Below are 7,453 nucleotides of genomic sequence, written 5' to 3' on the forward strand. Positions count from 1 at the left end.
CCCTAAGCAATATGCTATACTGCCTCTCAGTGAGAACTTTGTAACTTTCATGTTTCACTTTTGAAAAACAATCCATGCCCTGAGAGTCAGAAGGGAAGAGCTCGGATTTCGGATACAGAAGAAAGGGACTCGGATGCCCTTGGCTTGCACACTTCTCTCTAGGGAAGGAAAGCCTGGAAATCCTCTGACACCAGTGGGTTACCTAGGTAATGTCTGGTTAATAATGAGCCACTTTGGTCAAGGAAGTTGAGAAATAAGGTCTCAACATGAGTCACAGAAGGTAAATAGAAGGGTTGCCAAGGAGGGGGGTCAAAAAAGGGCAGTAAGTCTCCTGAGAATGTTCCCATAGGAGAGGAACAACTTTTTTTCCCCCAATGTTGTTTATTTTTAATTAGCTGCTCCCTCCCACAGCAGCAGAGGGGCCCCTCAGAGCCTCAGGTCAGGTATGTAGCCTAGTTTCTTCACCCAGGAGAAGATTTCTTTGCTTTTATAGGTTGTATCTTCTCAGGATTTCATCCGTAAAGTGAGGTAGCCCTGTCCAGGTAATAATAAAATCTCATCATTTGAAATAGTGCACCTGCCTTAAGATTCAGGATAATTCTGGAGTCAGTTTGGAATATTAAAAAAAAAAAAAAAAAAAAAAAATGGTGCAGGGGTGGTAAAGTCTTTTGCAAATAAAACGGTAAAAAGCGTTAATTCATACCTTCGATGAACTATAATCTCTGAAGCACTCAGGATATGAGAGAAAAGCTCATTAAGCCAGCCCAGAATTGGGGTAATAGATAGGATATCATTTATTACGAAGTTCTATAGAGTGGTACTGATTCTGGCTTTTAATCTTCAGTCCAATTATTCAGAATGTAAGAAATAATGAATGGTGAATTGTCTAGGTGTTTTGTCCCTTACTCAGAATGCTATTTGTCAAACAAGCTGCTGAAGGGGAGGAAAGTGAAAAGTCTCAGGTCTTAAAATTTCCCTCCTCGGTGGCACCTTGGTTATAAAACCAGGGATAGGGTGACACTGATGGAAGATATTTTGGGCATTTTTCTTTAAGTTTATTTATTTTGAGAGAGACAGAGTGCAAGCAGGGTAGGGGCAGAGAGAGAAAGAAAAGAGAGTCCCAAGCAGGCTCTGTGCACTAAACCCACAAAACTGTGAGATAAGGACAGGAGCCGAAACCAAGGTCCCAGCAGCTTAACTGACTGGGCCCCCCAGACCCCCCTGGGCATGCTTTCAAATGAGCAGTGCTTTACCCAATGCTTCCAGATGAGGGAGGCCAGAGACAAAGTATTAGAATAGAACAGTCCAAAGTTCAGGTGAGTTGAAACAGGGGACTCTTAAGTCCAGTAAAACTCCCAAGCAAGGCTTGCTTTATTGGGGAACAAGGGGAGGTGGTGTTTTACAATCTTGACTTAACCATCCCCTGGGGTGAACTCTGGCTTGTCTACCCAACAGCCTCCCCAGTTCCACTTTCCACTACACTGGCAGGGCTGAAAATATCCTTTCTTAGCCTCCCCTGCAGTTTTTGAGGAACGTGCCTTTCTAAACACGTTCTTCCATCAGATACGGTTCAAATCTGTTCACCATAGTCATGCCACATCTCTCCATCAATTTTGTAACTGTTAAGAAACACACACACACACCATCAGTTAGTTGCACTGTTGAGGGCCAAGAGTGCTACTCATCTCAGGTCTTAAGATAATAAGGAAGGGGGTGTAGGGTGGCTCAGTCCGTTAAGCATCTGACTTCCGCTCAGGGCATGATCTGACGGTTCGTGGGTTCGAGCCCCACATTGGACTTCCTGCCGTCGGCACAGAGCCCACTTCAGATCCTGTCTCCCTCTCTCTGCCCCTTAACCGCTAGCGCTCTCTCTCTTAAATTTTTTTTTTAATGTTTATTGTTGAGAGAGAGAGAGACAGAGCGTGAGTGGGGGAGGGGCAGAGAGAGAGGGAGACACAGAATCCAAAGCAGGCTCCAGGCTCTGAGCTGTCAGCCCAGAGCCCATTGTGGGGCTCAAACACACAAACGGCAAGATCATGGCCTGAGTCGAAGTCGGACACTCAACCAACTGAGTCACCCAGGCGCCCCTCTCTCTCTTTTAAAAATAAATAAACAGGGGTGCCTGGGTGGCTCAGTCGGTTGGTTGGGCGTCCGACTTCGGCTTAGGCCATGATCTCCTGGTTCGTGAGTTCAGCCCCGCATTGGGCTCTGTGCTGACAGCTCAGAGCTTGGAGGCTGCTTCAGATTCTGTGTCTCCCTCTCTCTCTGCCCCTCCCCTGCTCACACACTCTCTCTCAAAAATAAATAAACATGAAAAATTATTTTTAAAAAGCCTATATATTGAAAAATAAACACTTAGAAAAATATTTTTAAATGTACCTTTGTACAGCAGGGACTACTGCCTTAAATTTATACTAATGGAAGCATCCTTTTGGTAGTCTTGAGAGCTGTGAAGGAAAATAGGACTTTTAGATCACAAGTTTCATTTGACATAATGAACAACAGTTAAATATCTATCTGGCACGGAGCGTCAAGTGATTTGTAAACTCCATAACTCCAGGGGCTAGCCAAGAAAATGAGGAAGGGTGGCCAGCTAGGGACCCTGGCGGTCTAGGATTACACAGCACGTCTAAAACCACTAAACAGCTTCAGCCCACTTGCCTGTGCAGGAATACGGGTATGATATTGCGAAATCTTTCAGTATTAGGAAGAAAATCTGGATGTTTGGAGACCCGAACTTGGATCCTTGGAGTTTTCTGTGAAATCTCCTGATTTGGAATGTTGAGGATGGATTTTAAAATTCTGAAACTGTTTTACCAATGGAAACATACCTGTAGGCTGGATAAAGGCTTTAGGTTTAAAGAGAAACACAAATGACAGCAAAACACGATCTGAGTCTTATGTAGCTTGGTGCATATGGAGTTAATTAAGTTAATTAAGTTAATTAAGTGTTGGGGGTAGTAGCCTACAGCAGTTTAACAATTTTAACACCTGTATTATATGCTTTGCATTTATATTGTATTCATAAGCTGATCATCTTAGGTGGTTCAAGTTTTGAAGGCAAGTATATTTTTTTGTTCATTTTCATGCCTTGTAAATTTAATATAACATAAAGTGGTTTGAGATTGATATTTTTCAAAGACTGAAAAATTGGTATTGGGGTGTTTTGTGCACTATCAATCTATGCTCTGCTTTTCCTAGTATTTTGATGAATTGGTGATTGCATGTAATTTCTTTTTTTGTTTGTTTACATTTATTTATTTTTGAGAGACAGAGAAACAGAGCAGACGTGGAGAGGGGCAGAGAGAGAAGGAGACAGAATCCAAAGCAGGCGCCAGGCTCTGAGCTGTCAGCACAGAGCCCGATGTGGGGCTCAAACTCACAAACCATGAGATCGTGACCTGAGCCAAAGTCGGACGCTTACCGACTGAGCCACCCAGGTGCCCCAACTGCATTTAATTTCTTAGAAAAAGGTACCTGCATAATAGATCATCGGAGTGGAGATGGGCACGTGTGATGGAAATGAGAGTTTACATGATATATTTGGAGATTTGCCCCCTGTAGTGTTTAGGACGGATTAGACCCATAAATTAACCTCTAATAACAGCAGGAAAAAAGAGTATGGTTAAATGGGTTAAGGTTTCTTAAAAAAAAAATTGAAAGATAGGTGATTCATAATAATTATCTGAAAAAGATTTTTATTATCCTTTTGAACATTTACTTCTTTTTTACCAATTTTTAAAATTTTTTTAATTTTTTTAAATTTTGTTGTTTTTTTTTTAAATTTATATCCCGATTACTTAGCATATAGTGCAATGATGATTTCAGGAGTAGATTCCAGTGATTCATCCCAACAGTGTCTTCCTTAATGTCCCTTACCCATTTAGCCCATCTCTCCCACCCACAACCTCTCCAACAACCCTCAGTTTGTTCTCTGTATTTAAGAATCTTTTATGGTTTGTCCCCCTCCCTGTTTTTATATTATTTTTGCTTCCCTTCCCTTATGTTCATCTGTTTTCTATCTTAAATTCCACATGAGTGAAATCATATATTCGTCTTTGACTAATTTTGCTTAGCATAACACCCTCTTGTACCATTGCATTGTTGCAAATGGCAAGATTTTATTCTTTGTTTTTTTAATGCTTTTATTTATTTTTGAGAGACAGAGCACAAGCAGGGGAGGGGCAGAGAGAGGGAGACACAGCGTCCAAAGTAGGCTCCAGGCTCTGAACTGTCAGCACAGAGCCCAACGTGGGGCTTGAACCCATGAACCATGAGATCATGACCTGAGCTGAAGTCAGACACCTAACCAACTGAGCCACCCAGGCTCCCCTTGATTTCATTCTTTTTGACTGCCAAGTAATGCTCCATTGTATATATATACCACATCTTTATCCATTTGTCAGTCGATGCACATTTGGGCTCTTTCCATACTTTGGCTATTGTCGATAACACTACTATAAACATTGGGGTGCATGTGCCCCTTTGAAACAGCACACCTGTATTCCCTGGATACCTAGTAGCACTATTGCTGGGTTGTAAGGTAGTTCTATTTTTAGTTTTTTGAGGAACCTCCACAGTGTTTTCCAGAGTGGCTGCACCAGCTTGCATTCCCACCAACAGTGCAAAAGAGATCCTCTTTCTCCGCATCCTCACCAACATCTGTTGTTGCTGAGTTGTTCATGTGAGCCCTTCTGACAGGTGGGAGGTGGTATCTCATTGTGGTTTTGATTTGTAGTTCCCTGATGATGAGGGATGTTGAGCATTTTTTCATGTGTCTGTTGGCCATCTAGATGTCTTCTTTGGAAAAGTGTCTAGTCGTGTCTTTTGCCCATTTCTTCACTAGATTATTTGTTGTTTGGGTGCTGAGTTTGAGAAGTTCTTTATAGATTTTGGATACTAACCCTTTATCTGATATGTCGTTTGCAAATATCTTCTCTCATTCTGTCGGTTGCCTTTCAGTTTTGCTGATTGTTTCCTTCGCTGTGCAGAGAATTTTTATCTTGATGAGGTTCCGATAGTGTATTTTTGCTTTTGTTTCCCTTGTCTCTGCACAAGTAAGAAGTCGAGTAAGAAGTTGCTATGGCCGAGGCCAAAGAGGTTTTTGCCTGGTTTCTCCTCTACGATTTTGATGGCTTCCTATCTTACGTTCAGGTCTTTCATCCATTTTGAGTTTATTTTTGTGCTCTACACTTTCTTTAACCAGTTCCCCCATTGAAGGACATTCAGGATCTTTACTTTTTTTTTTTTTTTTTTTTTGCTATTAGTAATAGTGCTTCAAAGAGTATCTTGATATTTATATCTTTGTACAAATACATTTAACAATCAAGCGCTTCCTAAGTGCCCAGCATGGTTCTAGGAACACCTGTGAGAGTATATGTGTAGGATAAATTCCTTGAAATGGTATTGTTTCGAAGAGAGTGCTAAGCTCTGATTTTGAGTAGGCAGTGCTAAATTTCCTTCCCAAGGGGCTATATTCATGTTCTCCAACATGCCTATGAAAGGCTGTTTCCCAACACCCTTGCCAGCTTAGTGTTTTCAGACTTTTAGATCTTTGCCAGTCTGATGGTTAAAAAAAAAACAGCAACACCTCATTGTGTTATTTTACATTTTTTTACTATAAGTTTGAGTAGTGTTCCATTTGCTTAAAAGCGTTTTTGAATAAGAAAGTTCTTTATTCTTTGCTCATTTTTCTACTGAGTGATCTCATTCTTATTGATATATGTGTATAATTAAGAAAGACCATGGGGGCGGGGGGTGGAATCTGTATTCGTTAGCAAAACGGTTTTGAATGATTTCATTCTGCAGATATAGTGACAGTCCTCTGTGTCCCAGGTGCTGGCTACGTTCTGGGGACTCAAGGTAATTAGGATGTGAGGCTTGCCTTCCTTATTTTACAACTTCATACATGTCATTTACAGAGCATTTCTAACCTACATTATTTCATCTAATCCTTCAGCAGGGAATCAATTCTTTATCTGAGATACAGGGAACTATCTCTTGTTTTCAGGGTCATCTTGTGTGTTCTTATCAATAATAGATTTCCTTGAAATAATTTAGTTGGCAGGGAGGCTGATTCTCAAAGTGGAATCCTCCTGCTGCTAATGAGATGAGCCTCTCTTGTCCCTGTAGAGCGTCTTAGAAAAGATTCTACTGTAGCCTGAGTGAAATTTGCAGCTGTTCCCAAATATTTTATGTGTCCTGACCATCATCAGAAAACCTTTTTCTTGGAGCCATGGCGGGACATGGTAAGCAATGAATGCCACTGTAAAGAGACCTGTGTCCTGTTCGTCCATTGCTGATGGCCTTTTGTTGTGTCTTAATTTAAGAGGAGATGGTTGGGGTCAGGGCACTTAGGACACCTAGACCATTACTAAGCTCAGATATTTCTCTCTCTCTCTCTGTCTCTCTCTTTTAAAAATAAAGTTTACTTATTTATTTTGAGAGATGCAGTATGCACGTGAGCAGGGGACGGGGAGAGAGAGAATCCCAGGCAGGCTTTGCACAGCGCAGACCCTGACGTGGGGCTCAAACCCGTAAACCATGAGATCATGTCCTGACCTGAAATCAAGAGTTAATGCTTAAGTGACTGAACCACCCAGGTGCCCCAAAGCTCAGATATTTCTGATGCATATTCTTTATTTCCAATGCATGGGTTGCATATACTATTTTATTTAAGATTCTCTGTGTACACATTTATGATATAATTTTACACTTGAGTTGCTTGATTTGAAAACAAGCATACCATGGGAACTGGTTTAGCACTTAGTACTTTTCCAAGCCCCTGTCTCACTCCTCCACTGCACTACCAAAGCTTCCTGGGATCTCCTCCCACATCAATGGCTTGCACCCAGATTCTCGTCCCAGGACCCCTCCTCACTCAACTCTCTCCTGGGAGCTGACACTCAGCAGGTGTCCAGAAAGCATGTAAAAAAATGTCTCCAGCAGCTGAAGCACGTAAAGAAGACTGGCATGGAAGCTTAGGATCTCATTTCTTTTTGTTTTGGTTTTTGACTTACTTTCTAATAAAAAAAAATTTTTTTTTAAGTTTATTTAGTTTGAGAGAGAGCCAGAGACCAAGCAGGGGGGCGGGTGCAGAGAAAGCGGGGGGGGAGAAAATCCCAAGCATACTCTGTGCTGTCAGCTCAGAGCCCAACTTGGGGCTCAATCCAAGGAACCATGAGATCATGACCTGAGCCAAAACCAAGAGTGAGACACTTAACCGACTGAGCCACCCAGGCGCCCCTTGACATATAAAGGAGGACTAGACAACATAGTTGTCTTAGTTCACACTGGATTTTACCTGAATGGACTGCATTACATTTGGTGCATTCCACAAATACTCTGGTTTCTTCTGCATGCTGGGTACTGGAACTTCTCCTCTGGAACTTTATTCCGGGGGCCCTTAGGAAACACACGGAAGGGACGCCCGCCGGGGCTTCTCCCTGCGCCC

The sequence above is a fragment of the Neofelis nebulosa genome, chromosome 9, assembly GCF_028018385.1.
Source record: "Neofelis nebulosa isolate mNeoNeb1 chromosome 9, mNeoNeb1.pri, whole genome shotgun sequence".
NCBI lineage: Eukaryota > Metazoa > Chordata > Mammalia > Carnivora > Felidae > Neofelis > Neofelis nebulosa.